A 26813-nucleotide genomic window follows, 5' to 3' on the forward strand; every position below is an offset into this window, starting at 1 on the left:
GAATCAGGCTTCCCAATTTCAGACTACCACACAAAGCCACAGTCATGAGAACAATATAGTACTGGCACAAAAACAGATGTATAGATCAATGGAACAGAATAGAAAGCCCAGAAATTCACCCACACAGTTCTGGTCCATTAGTTTACGACAAAAAGGCAAGTATATACAATGGAGGAAAGATAGACACTTTAACAAATGCTACTGGGAAAATGGGACAACAGCATGTAAAAGAATGAAATTAGAACATTCTCTAGCACCATATGCAAATATAAACTCAAAATGGATTGAAGACCTAAATATAAAACTGGATACTATAAAACTCCTAGAGGAAACCAGGCAGAACACTCTTTGACGTAAATCACAGCAATGTCTTTTTGGATTCACATCCTAGAGTAATGGAAATAAAAATAAAAATAAATAAATGGGACCTAATTAAACTTAAAGATTTGCACAGCAAAGTAGCCATAAACAAAATGAAAAGACAGCTATGGAATGGGGAGCTCCCCTATGGAATTGGGAGCACATATTTGCAACTGATGTAACCAATAAGGTATCAATTTTCAAAATATACAAACAACTCATAAAGCTCAAAAACAGAAAATGAACAACCCAATCAAAAAAATGGGCAGTCCTAAATAAACATTTCTCCAAAAAGATATACAGATGGCCAACAGGCATATGAAAAAATGCTCGATATCACTAATTATTCAGTTCAGTTCATTACTCAGTCGTGTCCGACTCTTTGTGACCCCATGAACTGCAGCACACCAGGCCTCCCTGTCCATCACCAACTCACGGAGTTTACCTAAACTCATGTCCATTGAGTCAGTGATGCCATCCAACCATATAGTCCTCTGTCATCCCGTTCTCCTCCTGCCTTCAATCTTTCCCAGCATCAGGGTCTTTTCAAATGAGTCAGTTCTTCGCATCAGGTGGCCAAAGTATTAGAGTTTCAGCTTCAACATCAGTCCTTCCAATGAACACCCAGATCTGACCTCCTTTAGGATGAACTGGTTGAATCTCCTTGCAGTCCAAGAGACTCTCAAGAGTCTTCTCCAACACCACAGTTCAAAAGCATCAATTCTTCAGTGCTCAGCTTTCTTTATAGTCCAAATCTCACATCAATGCATGACCACTGGAAAAACCATAGCCTTGACTAGACAGACCTTTTTTGACAAAGTAATGTCTCTGCTTTTTAATATGCTGTCTAGGTTGGTCATAACTTTCCTTCCAAGGAGTAAGTGTCTTTTAATTTCATGGCTGAAGTCACGATCTGCAGTGATTTTGGAACTCAAAATAATAAAGTTAGCCACTGTTTCCACCATTTCCCCATCTATTTGCCATGAAGTGACAGGACCAGATACCATGGGCTTAGTTTTCTGAATGTTGAGCTTTAAGCCAACTTTTTCACTCTCCTCTTTCACTTTCCTCAAGAGGCTCTTTAGTTCTTCTTCACTTTCTGCCATAAGGATAGTGTCATCTGCATATCTGAGGTTATTGATATTTCTCCCAGCAATCTTTATTCCAGATTGTGCTTCTTCCAGAGAAATGTGAATCAAAACTATCAATCAGTTATCACCTTACACTAGTAAGAATAGTCATTATCAAAAACATCTATACATAATAAATGCTGGAGAAGGTATGGAGAAAAAGGAATCCTCCTGCACTGTTTGTGGGACTGTAAATTGTGGAGAAAAGTATGGATATTCCTTGAAAAACTAAAAGTAGAGTCATCATATGATCCTGTGATCTCACTCCTGGGCATTACCTGGAGAAAACTATAATTCTGAAAGATACATGCACCGCAGTGTCCATAGCAGCACTATTTACAATAGCTAAGACATGGAAGCAACCTGCTGCTTCTGCTGCTGCTGCTAAGTCGCTGCAGTTGTATCCAACTCTGTGTGACCCCATAGACGGCAGCCCACCAGGCTCCCCCGTCCCTGGGATTCTCCAGGTAAGAACACTGGAGTGGATTGCCATTTCCTTCTCCAATGCATGAAAGTGAAAAGTGAAAGTGAAGTCGCTCAGTCGTGACTGACTCTTTGAGAACCCATGGAATGCAGCCTACCAGGCTCCTCTGTCCATGGGATTTTCCAGGCAAGGGTACTGGAGTGGGGTGCCATTGCCTTCTCTGTAATGAGATATTACTCAGCCATAAAAAAAAGAATGAATTAATGCCATTTGCATTATTCTATTATGGATGGAACTAGAGATTATCATACTAAGTGAAGTAAGCCAGACAAAGACAAATATGATATTGCTTGTACGGGGAATGTAAAAAGTGATACAAATCAACTTTTTAGCAAACCAGAAATAGTCTCACAGACATAGAAAACCAACTTATGGTTACCAAGGAGGGAAGGAGGAGGAGGGATTAATTAGGAGTTTGAGACAGAAATATACACACTCCTATGTATAAAATAGATAGCCGACAAGGACCCAGTGTATGCCACAGGGACCTGTATTCAGTATCTTGTAATAATCTGTATTATATTATTATTATTAAAGAATCATGTCTGACTCTTTGTGACCCCATGGACTGTACAGTCCATGGAATTCTCCAGGCCAGAATACTGGAGTGGGTCACCCTTCCATTCTCCAGGGGACCTTCCCGACCCAGGAAGTGAATTCAGATCTCCTGCACTGCAGGTGAATTCTTTACCAGCTGAATCACAAGGGAAGCCCAGTAACCTGTAATGAAAAATACTGTATATGTATAAATGAATCAGTTTGCAGTACACCTGAGGCTACTGACAGCACTGTAAATCAAATATATCAATAAAAACTTTTACAAAAAAGCTACTGGTACCCACTATATCTAGATCCTCTCCTTTCACCTGTTGTAGCCATGCGCTCTGGGAAACCAACTCACTCAGAAGGACAATGCAGATAGTGGAGTGCAGATGTTATACCAGCGGGCCCAAGACAGAGTCTCCTCTTAGCCAAGGACTCCAACCAGTTTTTATGAAAACCTTATATACCCTAAGTGTATGTGCCCAAACACACCTCTCCAAATCCCCGAAACTAGTCTGAATAAAGGAAAAGAAAGATACAATCAAAATTAACCCGTGATTCATATGCCTTACGCCTAGGTAGTAACAGTGGACAATTATCAACAGGCCTGTGGTCATACCCCAATAAGCATAATAGAATGTATGATTCTATTTGGCTACACAGATAATTAGGGTATTCTTTTAGGCGATGGAGAGCCCTGGGGCGCTTCCTTCTAGGGGCCTGGCTTTCCAGTTGCTATGTTGTTTCCATAGTTACGGGGCATATAGCTCAAAGTCCATAGTGCGGCCAGAGATGGAGTCCTGCTTTCAAGGTAGAGCCTGTTCTGCTTCCTCCTTCACACCCTCTTTTGTTCCAATATCAGTAGGCTTCCAATCCCATGTCTCCACCACATGTAACTCTTCCTAGGTTTACCCATATTTGCCATTTTGCTGAATTCTCATCTTATTTGGTTAGCTTTGTGAGATTGTGGGTTTTGTTTTGGAGCTGTGAGTTTATAGTTCTTAGATCTGTCTGCCCTCTGATGGATGAGGATAGGAGGCTCTGCTGAAGAATTGATGTTTTTGAATTGTGGTGCTGAAGAAGACTCTTGGACGTCCCTTGGACCCCAGGGAGATCAGACCTGTCAATTCTAAATGAAAACAACCCTTCATTGGAAGGACTGATACTGGAGCTGAAACTAATAATTTGGCCACGTGATGTGAAAATCCAACTCATTGGAAAAGATTGCTGAGAAAGATTGAGGGCAAGAGAAGAGGAGGGTGGCAAAGGATGAGATGGTTAGATAACATCACTGACTAAATGGACATGGGTTTGAGCAAACTCTGGGAGATAGTGAAGGGCAGGAAAGCCTGACATACTGCAGTCCATGGGGTTGCAGAGTTGGACATGGCTTAGCAACTGAACAACAACATCTCATTTGACAGATTTTTAAAAACAGGTCACTGAGACCTTCTTTTACATGATTTCAAGAACAGTGCGCTCTCTTGATACTAGTTCTACCTCTCTGGCCATTCCTGAATATCAGGGTGCTTGATATCTTCTACATATCAAGCTATACATTTTTGCTTTTTTATCTATACTCCTTCCCTTTGGAATATGATCTAGTCTCAATGCTTGAAGAATTCCATCCTTCTTATTAGTTTAGCCAAAAACTTTGTATTCATCTTTGATAGCTTTTTGAAACCAAGCTATATGGAGTTCCTGTTGACTTTATATATACAGTAGAAATCTAGAAATTGATCACCCTTCACAACTACCATCCTTAAAGCAAACATAATCTCTTGCCTGAGTTACTGCTATAACTCCTTCTACCTGGTCTCCATTTTTGCCTTTGTCCCCCTACAATTATTTAGCCATATTATGTTAGCCAAATCAATCCTCTGTGTAAAATATTCCAGTGGTTTTCTGTGAGATTCTGAGTAAAACTCAAAGTCTTTTGAAGCCTCTTATGGACTAGTTCATTCTAGCAGAAGTTGAATCACTGTCTGTAACTGCCTTACCAGTCATTCTTACTGTCACAATCTTACTGTGACCCCTCCTCAGATTAAGAAATTCTCACTGCTTTCTTTTTTAAAAACACAGGTTCTACTTTCCAATCCTAATCAACCATTTTTATTAAATTGACATTTTTGAGCATCTATTATGGATGGATAAAGATGAATAAAACATTTCCTGCCCTTGAGGAGTTTTTACATTTGGGGAAAAGACAAAAATGCAATGAATAATTACGGAGAAAGAACTATTGTTGAGTATGTGCACAGAACACTGGGGGGGAGGAGCAATCTATTAAAGTTACATAATGTAGAACATAGACAATCTCAGAGAAATAACATTTGTTCTGGCTAATGGGAGGTGAGCCCTGTTCTTTGAATTGTTTCTAAGTTTTCCATACTCCTTTAGTCATAATAATGGATGCTGCCAAAGGCAATAAGCTGGCATTTATATACAGAGATGATTATCTTTGGTCTCTTTTCCAGTAATGGCCCCAGATCTCTTCCAGCTCCAGATCTTTTTTGTTGCCTCTTATGATTGAGTGGCACAAGTTTGCATTGTGGTCAGTGGAATAGAATGAAAATAAAGTCTGTAGCCCCAGGTTTCTTATTTTGAACCAGAGATTCTCACATGATACATGCAAAAATACTCCCCTTGCCCCTTTAAGGCCCACTCGCATTGGTGACAGTAAGGTTCTGTGCGTATGCTAGCCTGATAGTGATTATTGCACAGATTTTGCATTCACCTGAATAAAGCATATAGCAGCACAAATGAGTGAGAGTGTGTGACAGGTATATCTGCTCTAAGTTATTAAAAAGTAGCCACTCCTAAACTATAACACCTTATTATTATTAATAAATTACTTGTAACACATGTCTGAAGTGATCAAGATAAATTACCAGGCTACAATAGCATGGTTTTAACCATCGTTATATTCAGTGGATCCTCTGAACTTGCAGAAGATGTAAGGCTCTTTTATGGTTCCAGAATTCATGTTGATCTTTTAAAGCACAGTATATTGACAAGACCATAACATTTACACTCAAAGGACTTCAGTGCCTGGGTCTATGTTCTAAGATGTATCAGTTATATAATATTAAACAACCCACTTAAGAGTACTGAGCTTCAGTTTAATTATGTATACCATGGGATTGTGTAAACAGCAAAACACCAACGGTGTTGAGTTATTGTTACAATAGCAGTATCAATGCACAATGCTTGTGTGTTTCTATTTGGCCCTTATCTCTTTCATTTTCTTTCCTGAATACAAGTAGCTCTGCGGTAACATCTACAGCTTGCTTTTTCTGGTTCAACGTGAGCTTGTCTGGTGCATGGGGAATTTTACAATTGGATAGTTAGGATACAGTATGTGATCAGGGGACTGCTGAATTACCTAGAGGATTTTGCAGTGTTGAGTTCCTCATTATTTCTAGGGGATTTTCTGTTTTTTTAAATCTATGGGTGTCGTAAATGAAAAAGACTGATTATGATTTCTAAAGAGAAATGGGAAAAGATGGGAGAAAAAGGCAGCAGGGGAAATAAAACATCTTTAAACAGTGTGAGAAAAATGTTCCCTGGAGAGGAACTTTGAGCTGATTGCATAGGTTTGTGCTTAGATGGCTCCATACTGCTCATAGGAAAAAGAGGGACCAGCTATACCCTTGCTACCAGGGGGCCTCTAGGAGGCAGTATGATGACTGAGGTTCTTGTGCACTGCTCCGCTGGTCCAGGGAGAGCTGCTTCAAGAACAGCCAGTATAAGAACAGGGTTTTCAGAGTCTGGAGCTTCAGGTTGAGACTGGTAGCTGTACAGAACTATTCTGTTCATTATTTCCATAAATATTTATTTAGTGGCTACTGTGTGATGGAAATGTTTTATTGTTTAGTCACTAAGTCATGTCTGACTCCTTTGCGACCCAATGGACTGTAGCCCACAGGCTCTTCTGTCCATGGGATTCTCCAGGCAAGAATACTGGAGTTGGGTTGCCATTTCCTTCTCCAGGGCGGTCTTCCTGATCCAGGCCTTGAACCTGGGTCTCCTGTATTGACAGACGAATTCTTTACCACTGAGCCACCAGAGAAGCCCATGTGATAGGAAAGGCAGTAAACAAAACACATAACTATCCTGTCCATAGGAAACGTACATACAGAGAAGTATAAGCATTTGTGTGAATAAAAATTCTTGATGAGTTCACTGGGTTTTTACTCTTTCTTTTCCCCTTACTGAATGTTTGAATTGTCAGTATAATAACCTGAGCATTCTCATTGTTTTTGTATTTATACAGCTTGCCATATTGAAGGCACTTTGGTGCAATGGAAAAAGGACCAAACTGGGAATCAGACCATGTAGACACCATCTCATCAACCACCAATCAGGTATGTTACTTCAGCTATCACACACTCAAGAGTCCAGAGAGAGGTGGATTTTGATCATTTATATGGGCTTCTCTCGTGGTTCAGCTGGTAAAGAATCTGCATGCAATGCGGAAGACCTGAGTTTGATCCCTGGGTTGGGAAGATCCCCTGGAGAAGGGAAAAGCTACCCACTCCAGTATTCTGGCCTGGAGAATTTCATGGACTGTAAAGTCCATGGGGTTGCAAAGAGTCGGACACGACAGAGCGACTTTCACACTTCACAGCCCTTCCCTTGTTCTCAGTCTGTATGATTCATACTCTGTCAAGCAAAGGGAAGGAAATTCTCTTCTCCAGAATTAACTTCAACATAGAATCATGCCACCTTTTGTAGCTTTCTCTCACTTCTCTGCAGTATATGAATGGTGGGCACCCAGACTTTGTTCCATTAGACTTTTGATCTGAGATCAGGATGTGCCACTCTGAGAATAATCTGTCAGGAAATTAAAACAAAAGACTATTCAGTGTTTCTCTGTGGTGGGCTCCTCCATCATGTTTGGAATCAGGTGTCTTGGCTAATGAAAGTCCAAGCATTTTCTGTGTCTTACGGTAATAATAAGAATGAACTGGGCTCAAATACTTAAAATAGATATTAGATGCCCAAATATCTATTTCTCCTTTTTCTTTAGTAATGGAGCCTCCAAACAATAGCTGGGCACGTGTCTATTCAAAATTGAGGCAGTCTTGCAGTTGTGAGTGGCTATATGACCAAGATCTGGTGAAGCAGATGTGATATGAACAACTTTGAAGTAGTACTTTTAAAGAAAGAGCATGCTCTTTTTTTCCACATCACTGCCCAACATTCCCATGCTGGAAAGAGGCAACAGTGGACATAGTGGTGAGCCCTCTTCAACTGTAGACAGGCAATGTTCTAATGAGTGATAAGGCAACATTAAGGAAGGGTTTGGGTCTCCAGCTTCATGGAGATGCCACACTAGCTTGGAACTACCTTTACAGATCTTAATTTCTTTGTTAAATCAGTGAACTTTTATGGTCTTTTTGTTAATACAAAAATAAATGGTTCAAGTAATAAATGGACATAAAAATGTTATATTGTCAATAACTTCCTTTGATCTATTCTGAAATGGTAACTAAACCAATTCAGCAATATTCTATGTAAAAAGTATTTATGTGTATGTATATATACCTTTAGATTAATATATCTCTGTTTACCAGGAGAATGGGTGGTATTTTAGAAATGACCAATAGGAGTGTATTTTTAAAAAGAATTCATTCCTTTTCTTTGTTATTTTCTTTGGAGTGAACATTTTTAAAAGGATGAAAAAAGGAAATATAAGATTGAGTAGTCACACAAGTTATAGGTTCTAAATTGTGATATTGTGAGTCTGTCATTAATAGTAACTTTGTTACAATCCATGATCACAGAAAGTCAAAGTGAAACAGAAGAGGGATGCAAAATGTATAGAGAAGGTGAAAATCATTGTGTTGTGGCTATTCCAATATTGAATTTCCTGATTTTAGACATTTATTTTTTCAGCAATAATAATGCATCCATGCTTACATTTGCTTGCCAAATTTATTAAAAGGTTGTTTGTGAACAAACAAGAATAATCCAGCCCCTCAAAATTAACTACATAATATCTTGATGAAGATTTTAAAACAGTTTGGCTAGCATTTTTTATGCTTAGGAGTGATGTCGCTGTGAAATGTGAGGATAACACTTCATGTGTTACTATTTGTTGTGAAGTGATTTAATAAATGTTTAAACAAGTCATTACCATGTTGACAGCATTTCTTATCATGGAGCTGTAATTTTGGTATTGATTGTCATGCCAGCCTTCCCACCTCCATCCTCTGCCCTAAACATGTGAGGACATAGAAGCATGACCCTCAGCGAGTGCCTACAGACTGTATTAGTTACAGATGTCTGTTCTTGAGTCTTCTCTTCTGTGTCAAAGAGGGAGACTACTTTCTTTTCTACACTGAGGTGGTAGGGTGGCATGCATGGAAGGGATAGTATTTAGTACATACTCATCTGCTAGGAAAGCATCAGGCTGGTATCTCTGGAGAATAAGAGTTTTGTTCTTATACTAGTGTCCTCAGAAGAAGCAGCATCCAGGAAGCTCTTCTCAACTTGTCAAAGAGGTTTCCGTGAGACTCAATTAGAATTAAATTAAATCTGTGACATTCATTTTTTGAGTAATAATTATTGAGCACCTCAATAAATAAGGAGTTAAATAATAATAAATAAGAAGTTTATTTACTGACAAATAAATAAGGAGTTAAACAGGTGTTATTTCTGTCTTCTTAAAGCATAAAAGTCAAATAATGAATCTGCATCCTTGTTTTCAGCTTCTTATGATGTGTGTTTTTGCTGACTGGTCCTCAGACTGCTCTACCAAGACCTTTCTCCCATGACTTTCCTCAAGCAGAAAAGAGAGCTTGACCTGAGTATGGTGTAGTACCCACAGTTATACAGTCTTGGAGATGGAAAGTCTCTTACTTCATCTGATGCTTACTTTTTTTTGAAGAAAGACTCTTAAGTGGATGGCCCTTTAATTCCTGCTCCATTAAAGGCCCTTTAATACCTTTTCTAAAAGGTATCTTGCCAGATCTTATAAAATTTCTTACAATATAAGTTTATATTTTCCAACTTATATATATATGATAATAAAAGGAAATGAGGTCAGTATGGCACTCTTTGCTCTTAATGGACCCTTGTTCAATCCTAGGGATTACCTATTTCTTCCTCAGTTCTAGTGACTGAAGAAAATATTTCAAAAACTTGTTTGGTGACAAGACTTTCCAGCATAGATTTTTTTCAGTATCTGCCCTTTTTCCCTGTCATGAAGCAGTGCAGTTGCTTATCTCAAGTTTTCTGTCATCTTTCCCATTCTCCCTGTAACTTTGAAACTACTCTTTAAGGATTCTTTTCTAAGTCACATATGTTGTCTTTCCTATTGGAATGTTTCTATAGTATCATGGCCTTTTTCTCCATTCTCTTTGGCCAGCAAGTTGACATATAGACTTGTCTTATGTAGTCCAAGGAAACATCTTTACTTTAAAATAACTGTTCTCAACTAGATGTGATTTTGTGCCCCCAGGGTTCATTTGACAATGTCTGCCGACATTTTGGGTTGTGACAACTGAGGGAGGAGGTGTGACTGAGTAGAGGTCAAAGACACTTGCTAAACCTCTTGGAGTGCACAGGATTTCACCTCACAACAAAGCATTATTCGTCCCAAAATGTCAGTAGTGTTGAGCTTGAGATGATTTGATTTAAACCAGTTCAAACACTTATTTATTTTTATTAAGATGTTTTCTTAAAGCTATTCTTTCCTGTGTCCCATTTACACCCAGTGAGAGAAACTGCTTGTGATTATTGTATTTTAGTGTGCTTTCTTTCCTCGCTGATCTGTTTTTTCATAAACGTTGGAACATTTACCTCAGGTAAGCATTCTAGGTAATATAAAGATAAATCTTCACCTCTGACTTCATAGTTAGAAAGTATCTGTGAACTGAAATAATTATACTGCTACTGGTAAGTCACTTCAGTCGTGTCCGACTCTGTGTGATCCCATAGACGGAAGCCCACCAGGCTCTCCCGTCCCTGGGATTCTCCAGGCAAGAACACTGGAGTGGGTTGCCATTTCCTTCTCCAATGCATGAAAGTGAAAAGTGAAAGTGAAGTCGCTCAGTCCTGTCTGACTCTTAGCAACCCCATGGACTGCAGCCTACCAGGCTCCTCCGTCCATGGGATTTTCCAGGCAAGAGTACTGGAGTGGGGTGCCATTGCCTTCTCCTAAATAGTTATAGTTAAAGGTAAAACTGAGTAATCATGGCAGAGCAGACAAAAAGTACCAGAGGAAATTGGAAGCATTGGCTGTTTCTGGCTGGAGGGATGTTGACGATATAATGGAGTTGATGGCATTGGAACTGAGTTTTAAAGGATAATCCTGATTTGAACATGCTAAAGGAAGGGGACAGTCAGAAAGGGAGAAAGCCCATGGAACCAAGGCAGGCTCAAGGGACTGTCCAAGGTGGGCAAGCTTAACTTGAGGTAGAGCGCATGGGAGATGTGCTCGGGAAGTTCTTCATTCCCTTGTGTGTGTGTATGTTAGTTGCTCAGTAGCGTCTAACTCTTTGTGACCCTTTGGACTGTGGCCCACCAGGCTCCTTTGTCCTTGGAATTCTCCAGGCAAGAATACTGGAGTTGGTAGCCATTCCCTTCACCAGGGATCTTCCTGACCCAGGGATTGAACCCAAGTCTCCTGAATTGCAGGCAGATTCTTTACCATCTGAGCCACCAGGGAAGCCTGTATTAGGGCCACATTGTTGTTTGCTTTGAAAATATACACATTGGGATCATTATAACAGTTTTTTTTTACTTTTCTGAGCAGAAATTATGTCAAATTTTTGTGTTGTATATTGACCAAATCAGAACTTTTAATTACAATCTGAGACTGTTTGGTGTTGGCTTCGATTTCCATGAGTATTTTCACTGTTTTTCCATAAGCTGATGTTCTTCATAATCAGCAGGCAGAATTTTTTTCTTCAGTTTTGAGTCTGAAAATTCACCTTGAATATGCACATTCTCACAGCTCCAGGGGTCACAATAACCTGAAAATGCATAATTTAGAAGAGGTTTCAGTGATTCATTCCTACAGTTTGGAGTGAAAATAAATTCTAGCCTGAGATAATAAAATTTGATACAGGGCATCTTTGGAAATATCCATAGATATGTAGCAGTACGTGGAGGGGCAGTATACAACTTTCTTCCTGTGGCCCATGAGGTCATCGAATTTCCCCAGCCTGAGGCAGGAGAGACTTGATTTAAACTGTTGATTCCTAGGCCCTTTTCTATACTGAATATATTGCATTAGAATGGGGAAGGATGCAAGAGGGAATTTTCTTTTTGAATTTTTTTCCTTCATGCAAGTGCTTTAGGTAATGCTTGTGACACCAAAGTTTAAAATCTACTGTTCTAGAAGCTGGAAGAGTGAGACTAGTCAGGCTGTGGTTAAACATGTGGATGTGATAGTCAAAATGTATAAGCAATAAACAGGATTCCAGAAATGTTATAGCATTGTATGGATAAGTGAGGTCTGGAAGAGTAGACTGAATGATGCATAGAAAAATGGTGAAGATGGGAGAAACTAGAGAGAATAAAAGTGAAAGTATTTGTCAGTGATTAGCATTACTGAGGGAGAATCCCTATAGTTTTTTTTTTTTTTAAATATTCATTCTACTGTAAAAAATGTAAAATATGCTTAATTACCAAGCTGTTTGGGGGCATCAACCTGCACATGATTATTTTCGGATTCTCAGAACCAGGAAAATTGAGGACATAAATGACACTCCTTTCCCTTTTATTGTGCTAGTAAAAATAATAAGAAATCATGAGTTATCATAGAAATTCTACCTACCTTTTTCTTATAGTGATACAGAACTTTAAAGTGATGGTGGCTTAAATGAATTTTCCCCTAATTTTCTATTCTTATTCTTTCTGCATACATTTCATAAATGTTTAACTTGTTTTATGGAGTGTGAACTTTTCCCCATTGACTCAGGCATTGTATCCATGGTTTGTTCTGTCATCTTTTAAAGTATGTATGTACAAAGTGTCTGTTGTAAAGGGGTTATGTCTACACAGTTCCTGTCACAGACAGATGAGCTCTTAATGTATATTTTTTGTGGGAAAGATGACTGTCCATATATCTGATTTAAAGGGTCAAATTCATCTGCAATCTGCTAATGTATGGCCTTTACCATAACAGTGTTACTCATTAGCATAGTTTTTTATCTCTGTAAAATCAGGCTGCAGATGCCATCCGGCCCTGTGTTGAGATGATTCTATGGAATAATTATGTAAAGCACTTAGCCCAGGAGGTGCCTGCTACTTATCACCTCTCCTTTCTTCTATTACCCATGTAATAGAATTGACTAAGCCAATTCCAGGCCTCCTCTACCTTGCACATTAAGAGTGGAGATTACCCTGACTTAATGTGGAACATTGAAACACATTTCAGTGTTTGCAGCATTTCTCCCTGCGGACTCCCTCCCTGGAGGAGGCCTGCACAGACCTGCAGTATTCACTAAGGCTTTGCCCTGTGACTGGCGTTAGCTAATGAAATGTGAACGGAAGTGACTCGTCACTCCTTGGCAGAGGTTCCAGAGCCATTGCAGGACTCAATGTTATCTCTGCCGGAAGGACGGGCAATACTTCAGACAGAAGCTGCGCCATCACCCTGAGGGCAGGCAGGCTGCTCTCTGAACCCAGTACTGAAATAAAGCAGACCTACAGGCACGCAAGTCATGTACGAGAAACACATAATTATTTTTTAAAACCACAGAGATTTTTGTGGTCATTTTATGCCACATACATAATCACCTCGTGGAGTTTTGTGAGAAATAAGTAGCAAGGAATACTGGACCAGAACCGATTTGAAGTTTTACTTTTTATCTTAAGCCTTTCTCAGCTGTCGACATAGGTTACTGGAGTGCCTTTTGCCTTTCAGTCCTTGTCTGGGCTCCTCACTTGGCTTCCAGACTTAACCAGCTCTAAGATATAAATTGTTTGAGGGAATGTGTGCTCCTTTGTAATTTCCACAGAAAAGAAATGCATCACATGGTCTCTGCAAACATGATTGTGCAGTGTTGAGTAGATGTATTCTACATTTTTGAATATAAAGCAAGTTTTGGTGAGTCAGTATGCCATTGGCAAATGGATACTGTTGGATGTCAATATGAACAGGAAATGAGAAAGTTGCACCCAATTTTAAGGCCTAAAAATTGGAGGGAAAGGCTGTTGCTCCTAGAGCTCAGGAGTAGTTAGAATAGAATCAGTAATTCTGATTCTATTAGCAATGCCAGGTCTAGGTGCTCTTTTAAAGGAGAAATTTGTTTCATAATTATTAGCCTTTTCTGAACTGTTCCCTTAGTTAGTCAAAGTATTTAACCTAAGCCAGTTGGACTCTGGCAGTACAACCCTTCTGAGAATTTAGAGAAAATCCAAATGGAGTGCACACCAACATTCTTAAAAACAAAATGCTCCCATTCTGTTTTAACTAGAAAGAAGGTCATTGAGAAATATGTATTAGCTTGTTCAGCTGAGCTGCTTTTGTTGTTTCGAGAAGGAGTGCCTTAAAAATATTCAAAATTTCATAGATTTAGCCCAAGGGATCCGAGCTCATTTTATTTCTTTTCCTAAAGCAAGGGTTTCCTCTGGGCACCAATATGTCTTAATATTTCTCCATACATTAAATGTGGGTGAATTTAAGGGTAATTACATATTTTTATGTTAAATTTTTGTGAGGAAGTACCTGCCCAATGGATATAGCTTATTTCACAGAGAATTATGAATACTGTAACTGGATACATTCTTAACGATTTCTTTCCCCATTTATTCATCCAGAAATATAGATTAGAATCTGGCTCTGCATCAGGTGCCATGAACATTGCATGTCACCACAGTGAATGGGAAAATTATTTGGGGGCATATATCCAGCTTTCATCATTTGTGACAAAGTCTCTTCAAAGTTTTTTCAACTTGAAATGCTTATTTTAAAGTGGTAATATAGCCGAATAAAAACCCAAATAATAAACATATACTTTGCATTATGCAGACCAGAAAATTTTGGTTGCACAAAGTCATTATCTAAATTATTAAAGTCAGCTTTACTAGGTTATGGATATTGAAACTCCAAGCAAATAGAATGCTAAAGTAGCAGTAATATGAACAAGAGAAACTAGAATACATTTTTGTGTATGCTCTAAGACAGAGATTCTCAAATGGAAGAGAGATGGGCTATTTGGTCTGCATTGATCTCTCTCTTGGATTTGTTGGAAGTGACATTTTAAAGTATTGTTAATTCTTTCCCATAACAACCCATTTTTTAAAAGAAGGGCCGGCTTCCCTGGTGGCTAAGTGGTTAAGACTGCCTGCCAATGCAGGAAACAAGGGCTCTTTCTGTATCTGAGCTGGAAGGATCCCCTGAAGTTGGAAATGGGAACCCACTCAAATATTCTTGCCTGGAAAATCCCATGGACAGAGGATCTGGCAGGCTACCATCCATGGGGGTCACAAAAAAGTTGGACATGACTTAGTGACTAAACAACAATTCTACTTAGTAAACCTAATTTTTTCTATGGATCATGCCAACAATTGCTATAGGCTGCCTGAAAGTGAAAGTCGTTCAGGATGTCTGACCCTTTGCGACCCCGTGGACTGTAGCACATGAGGCTCCTCTGTCCATGGAATTCTCCAGGCCAGAATATTGGAGTGGGTAACCATTCCCTTCTCCATGGATCTCCCAACCCAGGGATCGAATCCAGGTCTCCCACATTGCAGGTGGATTCTTAGGTTATATTTAGACTTTGCAAGAAAAAAAAAGGTCCTGTCATTGAATGATATTTACCATGCTTGGTGAGAGAGAATTGCTGTGCCATATTCAGGGAGTATTATCAGTATCATTTGTTTGTTTATCTTAGAACATTTTATAGTTAGAGAATCCTTAAATAGAATTAGAATATTTTTTACTTTCTCCTATTCTCCAGGAAAGATTACAGGGTGAACTCTTCCTTGATTCATTAATGCAGTCTTATTTAATATTGCAAAAATCTCATTTAGTTTCGGAGGATTTCAGGTGGTAGTTTACTAGGGAGACATATGCATGTATGCTAAGTCACTTCAGTTATATCTGACTCTTTGAGACCCCATGGACTGTAGCCCACCAGACTCCTTTGTCCATGGGATTCTCTAGGCAGGAAAACTGGAGTGGATTGCCAGAGAGGCGTATGAGACTATATCAAGACCCAAGGATAACAATGGAAGAAATCCTGAGGAAAAGGAATACTTATTCCGTGATAACATTGCTCACGACTTATTATGGATGAGAGTTCTGATAGTGATGGGAACTAAGGACGATTTAAAATAAAGATTTTCAACAGTATATAAAGTTGAAAGAATTAGATTATACAAATTTATGTGAAACCTTATTCCTAAGTAAGGTATCAAGATATTCCTACCAGCAATACCAGCATGCTTTATTAGGTCAATAGGGCTAATAAAATTCATAAGCAGATTTGTATCATATTACTCTGGTGATCCCATGAATCAGTTCTTGTAGAAGAATACAAGTACCAATAATTCTGTTAATATTCTCACTGCATCTTGTTTTGCTACTTTATAAATTCCCACTTTTTTGAAACGAAGTTGAATTATGCTAGGCATAATTTATTTTATATTTCAGCTTTAAGGTAATTCACATATATTATTTGCATTTTTGTATTTAGTGAACTTTTTGTTGACATATAACTTACAGCAAAATGCAGAAATTATACACAGTGATAAAATTTCACTAATTCCTATGGGGACACACCCATGGAACCTCACCGGACAGGCTAAGAAAGAAGATATTATCAGCATCTCCTGGTAATACATATCAGTCCCTCTATCTCACTCCTCCCTTCTCTCAGAGGTTATTATCTGATTTCAAATATCATAGATTTTTTTAAATCTTATATGTCTGGCAACTTTTGAATGATATTATATTTATGAAATTCATCATTGCTGCAGTGTATAGAACTTGTTTACTTTTTCCTTTGCTCTATGTTTCCATTTATGAATATTCTAATTTATTTGTCTGTTTTACTGTTGATGAGCATTTCAGTTGTTTTCACTTTTGGCTGTTGCTAATAATGCTGCTCAAACCATACTGAAACTTGTCTTTCAGTGTATCAGATAAGCTTTCAGAATTAGAATATACATAGGAGAGGAATTCGTATGTCATAGAGTGTGTGTGTGTTTAGTTTAATAAAAACTACTAAATAGTTCTCCATAATGGTTGAACCAACTTACACTTCCAAGAGGAATATATAAGAGTGTTCCAGTTGCTCCACATCCTTACCAACAATGGCAATTGTTAATCCTTTTAACTTTAGCTTTCTCGGGGCATGTAATGGCATTCCATTGTGGTTTAAATTTGCATTTCCTCCATGACTGGTGATAATGAGCACCCTTTCTTTTTTGGATATCCTCTTTTGTGAAGTATATACTTCCAATTTATAAATTGAGCTGTTTGTATCAATTTATACAATATTATTTATTTTATATTCAAATCCTTTCTCACTTGTATGTATTATCAATGTATTTTCATCTGCTCTGTGGCTTGTGTTTTCGTTCTCAGTAGTGTATCTGGATTTTAAAATTAATTATAATAACTTACAATATTCCATTAGTTTGGGGCATACAACTGAATAACTCCACATTTTTATAGATTACACGCTGTACAACATTATTATAAATATTGACTGTATCCTTGTGTTGTGGCTTATTATTATTACATTTCTGTGGCTTATTTATTTTAAAATTGGTAGTTCGTACCTCTTAATCCCCTTCACCTATTTTACAACCTTGTTGTCATTCAATTGCTAAGTCATGTCCAACTCTTTGCAAGCCCATGAGCTGTAACCTACTAGGTTCCTCTGTCCATGGGATTTCCCAGGCAAGAATACTGGAGGAGGTTGCCGTTTCCTTCTCTAGGAGATTTTCCCAACCTAGGGATCTAACCCACTTCTCTTGCATCTCCTGCATTGGCAGGTGAATTCTTTATCACTAGACCACCTAGGAAGCCCATTTTATCCCTGCCAGGACCCTTCCCCCCTCTAGTAACCACTAGTTTTTTCTCTGTTTGGGTGAGTCAATTTCTGTTTTATTTGTTTGTTTTGCTTTTCAGATTCCACATATAGGTGAAAACATACAGTATTTGTCTTTCTCTTATTTTGCTAAGCATAACGCCCTCCAGGTCCATATATGTTGCTGAAAACAGCTAGAATTCATTCTTTCTGTGGTTGAATGATATTCCATTGTAAATATATACCACATCTTTTTTATTCATTCATCTGTTAATGTGTGCTTCTGATCCCTTCATATCTTGGCTTTGAAAATAATGCTCCTGTGAGTGTTGGGGTGCACATATCTTTTGGAATTAGTGTTTTTGTTTACTTCAGGTAAATACCAAGGAGTGGAATTGACAGAAAATATTTTCAATTTTTAATATCTTGAGGAGTTTCCATACTGTTTTCCATAGTGTTATATCAATATATGTTCCCACCAACATTGTACTAGTATTCTCTTTTCCCTGTCTCCTTGCTAACACTTGTTATATCTTGACTTTTTGATGACAACCATTCTGAGATGTGTGACTTGATTGTTCATTGTGGCTTTGATTTGCATTTCCTGATGATTAGTAACGTTGGTCATGTTTTCATATGTGTGTTGGCCATCTGTAAGTGTTCTCTGGAAAAATGCCTATTCTATTCTTGTGCCCATTTTTAAATATATTTAGTTATGTGAGTTCTTATGTTTTAGATTGTAAGCTCTTATCAGACATATTATTTGCAAATATATTCTTGATGAGTCTGGCTAAAGGTTTATCAATTTTATCTCTTCAATAAACCACTTTTTAGGTTCATTGATGTTTACTTTTCTTGAGTCTCTATTTCATTTATTTCTGTTTTTCTCTTTATTGTTTCCTTTTTTCTACTAACTTTGGGCTTTGCTCTTCTTTTTCTAACTCTTTTAGAAGGAAAGTTTGGTTGTTTATTTGAATGCTTTCTTGTTTCTTGAGGTAGGCCTGTATTGCTGTAAATTTTCCTCAGAATTGCTTTTGTTCTGTCTCATAGATTTTGGGAATTTGTGTCTATAATTTCACAATCTCAAGATATTTTTAATTTCCTCTTTGATTTCTTTGTTGACTCATTGTTCTTTTAAAGTAGAATGCTGTCTATTTCCTACATGCTTTGTTTTTTCTAGTTTTCTACAGAACTTGATTTCAAATTTCATACAGTTTTTGTATGAAAAGATGCTTGATATAATTTCAGATTTCTTAAATTTATTGAGATTTGTTTTGTGGCCTACCATGTAATCTGTCCTTGAGAATCGTTCATGTGTACTTGAGAAGAATGTGTGTTCTGCTGTTTTGGGATAGAATGTTATGTAGATATCAAATAATTTCCTTCGAGGCCAGTATTTTTGTATGGACTTTCTGTGTGAGTTATCTATCCACTGATGTAACTGTGATATTAAAATCCCCTACTATTATTGTATTACTGGTAATATCTCCCTTTATGTCTTTTAATGTTTGCTTTATATATTTAGATGCTCCTCGGTTAGTTGTGTATATGAGTGTTATGAACGTTTTATTTTCTTCTTGGTTTGACTCCTTTATCATTATATATGCCTTCTTTGACTTTTGCTGTAGATTTTGTTTTAAAGTTCATTTTGTTTGATACTAGTATTGCTACTCTGACTTTCCTTTTGTTACCATTTTGTATGGAGTCTCTTTTTCTATTTCTTTACTTCAGTCTGTGTGTGTTTATTTAGCTTTGAAGTGAGTCTCTTGTATGCAGCATAGATGGGTCTTGATTTTTTTATCCATTCAGCCACCCTATGTCTTTTGACTAGAGCATTTAACCTATTTGCACTTAACGTAATTATTTATAACATTCCATTATTTGTTTTCTGGTTTTTTTGGTAGTTCTTCTCTCTTCTTTTAGTCTTTTCTTTGTGGCTTGATTATTTTCTTTAGTGTTGTTTTTGGGTTCCTGTATCTTTGTTTTCTGAGTATCTAATGTAGGTTTATGGTTTGTGCTCACTATGACATTCATATGTATCTCTTTCTATCTATTTTAAGCTAACAGTCATTTATGTTCAAATGCATTCCAATAGCTTTAGCTTTTTTTCTACTGTCACATATTTTATGTTTCTGATGTCATATTTTACATTTTTGTGTGTATCTCTTAACTCTTTTATTATAGTTATAGAAGGCTTTGTGAGTTTTATCTTTTAATCTTTGTACTACCTTCTTAAAGTTGTTGTTCCATTGCCTTTTCTATATATTTGCCTTTACTAGTGATTTTTTTCTTTCATACATTTTCTTACTTTTTGTTATATGACCTTTTCTTTTTCACTTAAAGAAGACCCTTTAACATTTTTTTTGGTAAACCCAGTTTAGTGGTGATGAAGTCTTTGATTTTGCTTGTCTGGGAAATTATTTATCTCTCCATCAATTTTGAATGATGACCTTGCCAGGTAGAGTATTCATGGTTGTAGTTTTTTCCCTTTCATTACTTTAAATATATCAAGTCATACCCTTCTGGTCTGCAAAACTTTTGCCGAAAAATCAGCTGATGGCTTTATGGAAGTTCCTTTGTTTGTAACTCTTTATTTTTCTACTTTTTAAAATTCTCTCTTTATCTTCAACTTTTGCAATTTTAATTGTGATATAGCTTACTATAGCTTTGTTTGCATTCATCTCTGTACTTTCTGAACTTGGTTATGTGTTTCCATCTTTGGGTTAGGAAAGCTTTTGGAGATCATTTTATCAAATATGCTTTCTGCCCTGTTCTCTTTTCTCCTCCTAGGTGGGGCCACCATAATGTGCATGTTAGTTCATGTGATGTTGTCTTAGAGATCCCTTAAACTGTCCTCATTAAAACAAACATTTTTCCTATTCCTGTTTTGATTGGGTGATTTCCACTATTCTGCTTTCCAGGTTGCTTATGTATTTTGTATCACCTAGTCTGCTGTTGATTCCTTCCTCAGTTCAGTTGCTCAGTCATGTCTGACTCTTTGCAACCCCATGGGCTGCAGCACGCCAGGCCTCCCTGTCCATCACCAACTCCCAGAGCTTACTCAAACTCATTTCCATTGAGTTGGTGACACCATCCAACCATCTCATCCTGTCATCCCGTTCTCCTCCAGCCTTTAATCTTTCCCAGCGTCAGGGTCTTTTCCAATGAGTCAGTTCTTCACATCAGGTGGCCAAAGTATTGGAGTTTCAGCTTCAACATCAGTCCTTCCAATGAATATTCAGGACAGATTTTCTTTAGGATGGACTGGTTGGATCTCCTTGCAGTCCAAGGGACTCTCCAGAGTCTTCTCCAACCCCACAGCTCAAAGGCATCAATTCTTTGGCACTCAGCTTTCTTTATAGTCCAACTCTCACATCCGTACATGACTACTGGAAAAACCATAGCCTTGACTAGATGGAACTTTGTTGGCAAAGTAATGTCTCGGCTTTTTAATATGCTATCTAGGTTGGTCATAACTTTTCTTCCAAGGAGTAAGCGTCTTTTAATTTGATAGCTTTCATGATTCCTCCCTAGTGTCTTTTTATTTCAGTTATTGTAGTCTTCAGCTCTGATTGGTTCTTTTTTATTGGAATATAATTGCTTTGTAATATTGTGTTGGTTTCTGCTGTACAATAAGTGAATTAGTCATGTGCTTACATATATCCTGTCCCTTTTGAACCTCCCTTCCAGCTCTCCCCCATCCCACCCCAGAGCACCAGACTCAGCTATATTTTCCACATGGTAATGTATATATGTCACTCCCAGTTTCCCAATTCATCCCTACTTCCTCTCCCCACTATGTCCAAATGTCTGTTCTCTATGTCTATGTCTCAATTTCTGCCTTGGAAATAAGCTTATCTATACCATTTTCCTAGATCCCACATATACCTGTACTATACGATATATATATTTTTTCTTTCTGAACTTACTTCACTCGGTATGACAGACTGTAGGTCCATCCATGTTTCTACAAAGTTCTGTTCATGTTCCTTTATTCTTTTCCTGAGTTTGGTGAGTATTTTTACAACCATTCCTTTCAACTCCTTATCAGATAAATTGTCTATTTCATTAGGGTTTTTTTTTCCATAAATTTTTATCTTGATCTTTTGTTTGAAGCATATTCTTCTGTCTTATTGTTTTGTTTGACTTTCTCTGTTTGTCTTTTGACATTAGGTGTAATAAGTTACTTACCCAGCCTTAAAATTGCATCCTTATGTGGGAGTTGTAAGCCACAGTGGTTTCCAAAGCCAGCCAAGGGGGCTCGTCTTCCTGATGCTGGATCTCAGGACTGGGGTTCCCAATGTGGTGCTTAAACAGCTCTTTTTCTTTAGAAAGGATTCCCAAGCTCATGATGTCCCCCTCCTCTCTGGGTCACCTGCAGGGCTTGTGAGTCCCGACTAGATTGCTTCTCGCCCCCTGCTACCCATCTCAGAGTGTTTTATTCTTTTTTCTTCTTTATATTCTTCATTCTAGAAGAGTTATGCTATTCTTCAGTTTGTTCTACAACGAGAGAATCGTTCTACAAGTACTTATAACTTTGGTGTGTTCATGGGAGAAGGTGAACTTAGAATTTTCCTGCTCCACCATCTTGATCCTGTCTTCTACAAATCTTTATTTTAATGTAGTTCACTTCTCTGTATCTCCTTTTTACAGTTAAGGCCTTTTGAGTCCCTTTAAAGAAATCTCTGCCTATTCAAAGCAATGAAGATTTTCTCTTATTTTCTAGATTCCTTATTCTGTCTTGCCTTTCTCATTTAGGGCCATGATATGGAAGTGATTTTGTTAATAGAATGAGGTAGAGATGAAGAATTACTTTTTCCTTCTATATATATGCAATTGAATCAGTATTATTTATTGATATTATTGTTCTTTCCCCACTGCTCTGTAGTGCCATCTTTCTCATGAATTATGTGCTATTTTTGTGAGTTACTTATAGACCCTTTAATCTCTCCCAGTGGTTTAAATATCTGTTCCTATGTCAATACCACACTGTCTTAATTACTATGGTTTAATAAGTTAATTTTAGGGCTTTTAGTGAAAGTTTATAAACTCAGAACTTTATAAAATTCTACTTTCTTCAATAAATTTTCACTGTGATAAGACTTTCATATCTGTATAACAGGTTTCTGAGTTATAATCTATTTTATAAAGCACTTTTTAAAATCAAAGTATAAGTGTATAATATGTAAGTTAGAAGTGTATAATGTAGTGATTAATAATTTTTAAATTTATACTTCATTAATCATCATTATAAAATAATTGCTGTATTCTCTGTTATTCCCATGATGGATCCTTGTAGTTTAGTTTATGCATAACAGTTTGTATTTCTTAATTGCCCCCCTGTGTCCCCTCTCTCCACTAGTAGCCACTAGTTTGTTCTATATACCTGTGAGTCTGCTTCTTTGTCATTATATTCACTGTTTTGTTGTGTTTTTTAGATCCCACATATAAATGATAGCATACAGTAAAAAAAAGATATGAGAAATGTTTATTTTTAACATTTACTACCTTAAGTTAACATAACACTACCTAAATACTATTACTATTGCTATTACTACTACTATTACTAATGTCAGAATGAAATTGTTCCTTATGTATATTTTGATTGAAAAATAATGCAAGGAATTTAGCCAAGTTGCTAAATATGTCAATATATTTTTCATTCAAAGAAGAGCTAAAAATACCTACTGCACACTAGTCCATCCAAATATTTTTCATTTGTACTTAATATATATTCTATGAAAGTACTGAAAATGCATTAATAGTATGCAGGATTTATTTGTCAGTTTAATAGGTATATTATAACAGCATCTCAAGTTTGTGACCAAAATCTCAACTAGCTATTTTTGTTTGCTGAAAATGTTGTAGAGAAAAAAAAAAATCATTATGTTTCCATTAGCTGTTTGAGAAAGTTCAGCCTTCCTTGTGCATGTTTCTCTGTATAACACTTGGTGGAATTGTAATGCTTTTACTGTCGCCTCTAAATATCATTACACCTTAGAGAATTCGCAGCATTATATAACACTGTGATTAAACAGAATCACACCCCTTTCATAGCAGACTCTGAGTTTTGCTGATGTAGAAAATGCAGAATCCTAAGATCTCCAGCTGTCTTACCTAAAGTTTACAGGAAGGAAGAAAGATGAACCAACTCCTGGGAAAAAAAAAAAATTAAGAAAAACCCCCCTTGCAGTACAAATCAGACAGAATAGACATAAATAAATCATACTCCCCTAGTTTCACTTAAAGCCCTTTTTAACCAACAATACTTTCTTTATTCTTGGCTTGTTGCCATGAAAGGATTCAGAACTTGAATGCAAATTGATTATTAAAAAGATAGAAACTTACATTGGAAATGAGCAAGGTAATTAAAAAAGAAAAAGAATATTTCTAATCCCCGAGATTTTCAGAAGAGTGAGCTAAACCAGATTTGTAGATCATATGGTTGTGGATCATATGGTGCTTACTTGGGAAAAAAATACACAGCAGAAAAGTTATTCTTTGTTTCAGGGATAAAAATGTTATGTTTTTCATAGCTGACATTTCTGTCACACTCGAGTTACTGAAGCGAACACCCATTTCTTCATTAATAATGAAAGGAGTTAGCTTCAGAGCTCAACTATTTAAGCAATACAACAGACATCACTTACACAGGTCAATTACAATTTCTAATAATTAAAAACAAGAAGGAAAATGTTCATAGTCTCACATGACGCTGTCTAATTTGGTAATTTTCACACATTTCAAAACTGAGACTTGAGGTTGAGTGCAAAGAGTACATGGCCCTGGCTGACACATCCAGAGTTCCTGTGAATACAGCTGGAGAAGTCACTAACCTTTATCCTAGCTCTGACACGCTGCTTCTGGAGAGCAAACTTGCCTTCTGCCTACATCTCAGAAAACTCACCTGTCATTATTGTCTTTGTTGTTTAATGCCTGGTCTTATTTCACATTGGAGAATCAAAGAGTATTTGATGAATAATTATTTGCCTGCTATTTTTTTAAATTCCTTTTTCAAGTTTCTACTTTTATTTCCTAAGCTGGATATTTACTTACATGGTCCTTTGCTAATTATGTAGGTCATCAGCTGCTCTAACAAGGCAAATAGTGACAGGTCTGCTCCTACTTTAGGCAAACTCTTCAAAAATATCCCTCAAGTACACAGAAGTACTGCAACTCAATTTTTCAATCTTAAGGAGTATGGCATTATAGGAAAATGTCATCAACTAATATTTTTATTTAGAGTTGACCTTCATTATTTATTTTTATTTATTCCTGTGTGTGCATGTATGTATTCTGTTGCTCATAAAGAAGTCAATTTGTTCAGCTATCCCTGGTATCCAGAACTATGGAGGTAGGATAAAGTGTCATTGTCTGAATGTGCCTAAGTTTTATACTTTCAATTGGCTGGATTACCAGAACTGAGTTGAGAAGGCGCCCTGGGATTTTTCTTATTCATTTGCAAGTATTGTTCTTGTTATGTATTTTATATCCTCCAGCCTGACCCTGCTATTTTAAAAAGGTCAGTTTGACTTTTCATGTGTTAGATTTCTTTGATAATGTTGCTGTTTTGCACCTTTGGTCACCAGCGATCTATGGTTGCTGTTAATTATCTCAGAACCATGAGTTCACCAATGGAAAACAATTTTAAAATGTGTGTGTGTCCCATACTTATGTGCCTGCTGCTGCTGCTAAGTCGCTTCAGTCGTGTCTGACACTGTGTGACCCCATAGACGGCAGCCCGCCAGGCTCCCCCATCCCTGGGATTCTCCAGGCAAGAACACTGGAGTGGGTTGCCATTTCCTTCTCCAATGCATGAAAGTGAAAAGTGAAAATGAGGTCTCTCAGTCATGTCTGGCTCTTAGTGACCCCATGGACTGCAGCCCACCAGACTCCTCCATCTATGGGGTTTTCCAGGCAAGAGCACTGGAGTGGGGTGCCATTGCCTTCTCTGATACTTATGTGAAACCTCCCACAAATTCATTTAACTTTAACTTTTTTTTTTTCTATAATGGGAAAGGTTGTGATTTCCTTGTATTCATGATTTAAGAAAAACATATGACAGCAAGCTAAGATTTAAATGGGACTTCAAAGGAAGAGAAAGACAATTCACAGGAAACTGGAAAAGAGCAAATGTTTGGTAAGCAAATGTTTGCTGGGCCATAAGGAACAATGGGACATAGAGAAATTAGAGTAAGTAGACATTGCTTAGGTTTGTTGTTATTCAGTTGCTAAGTCATGTCTGACTCTTTGTGACCCCATGGACTACAGCATACCAGGTCTCCCTGGCTTCACTATCTCCCAGAGTTTGCCCAAGTTAATGTCCATTGAATAGGTGATGCCACCCAACCATCTGAAAAAGGGAAAGAGGATGAGATGGTTGCTTAGGTTCTTCCCTGCCTATTACACCTAGTCCATATTATATTGTTATCTGTGCCCTTAGCTCCCTTCCTGAAACAGGTCCTCTATGTAAATTCTTTTAGGCACTTAGAAGGAACATCAAAGTTTCTTCCTGAGTCTTTTTTGGCCTTGACAGTTTTCAACTCACCATGATTTTCTTGCCAACATGGCCCATCTTGAAGAGGCCAGCCCTGAAGCTCATCCCCAACTTCCTGTTTCAAGAGCTTGAGACTTATGCACACTTTCCAGTGAGAGGCATGCAAGATTCAAACATGGGCCCAAATGAGGCCAAAGCCCAGGCTCTTTCCCATTGTGCTGGAGACCTGTACATGATTTGGAAGGAAGGAAGAAATTCTCAGAATTGATTTGGGACTCTAGGCCATGGTTCTCAGTCATGGCCTCATACTAGAATCATCTGAGTTGCGGGCTCCACATCAGATCTGTTAATTCAAATTTTTTAGGGGAGGGTCTGGGTATATTTTAAAAGACTAGCAGATAAGTACAACAACGTGCAGCCAAGCTGGAAACCGTCGCTTTAATCATATAGCAGTCCCATTTCATTTACCTCCTCCTTCGCCACCAACTGGTGAGTTCTGTCTGTAGACTCAGACATGTTCCTGCTCTCATGCACCCACATTACAGACAAGAGCCTGACCCTCAGTGTTTAGTGAGGTGACACAGGTACATTTACAGATAAGTCATCAGTTCAGCTCAGTTCAGTTCATTTGCTCAGTCGTGTCCAACTCTTTGCGACCCCATGGACTGCAGCACGCCAGGCCTCCCTATCCATCACCAACTGCCGGAGCTTGCTCAAACTCATGTCCATTGAGTCGGCGATGCCATCCAACCATCTCAACCTCTGTTGTCCCCTTCTCCTCCTGCCTTCAATCTTTCCCA

At 37.7% G+C, this 26813-nt stretch overlaps 1 long non-coding RNA gene across 1 annotated transcript in view; it reads left to right on the plus strand.

Moving 5' to 3' along the window:
* The window catches only part of LOC122439549, a 322576-nt gene extending 315566 nt beyond the window's left edge, over positions 1–7010 (plus strand). Inside the window, exon 4 of the long non-coding RNA XR_006268915.1 lies at positions 6794–7010. This is a non-coding gene — a long non-coding RNA (uncharacterized LOC122439549). The remainder of the gene's footprint in view (positions 1–6793) is intronic.
* The last annotated feature ends 19803 nt before the right edge of the window (positions 7011–26813 follow it).

This window comes from Cervus canadensis, chromosome 4 (genome assembly GCF_019320065.1).
Source record: "Cervus canadensis isolate Bull #8, Minnesota chromosome 4, ASM1932006v1, whole genome shotgun sequence".
Lineage (NCBI taxonomy): Eukaryota > Metazoa > Chordata > Mammalia > Artiodactyla > Cervidae > Cervus > Cervus canadensis.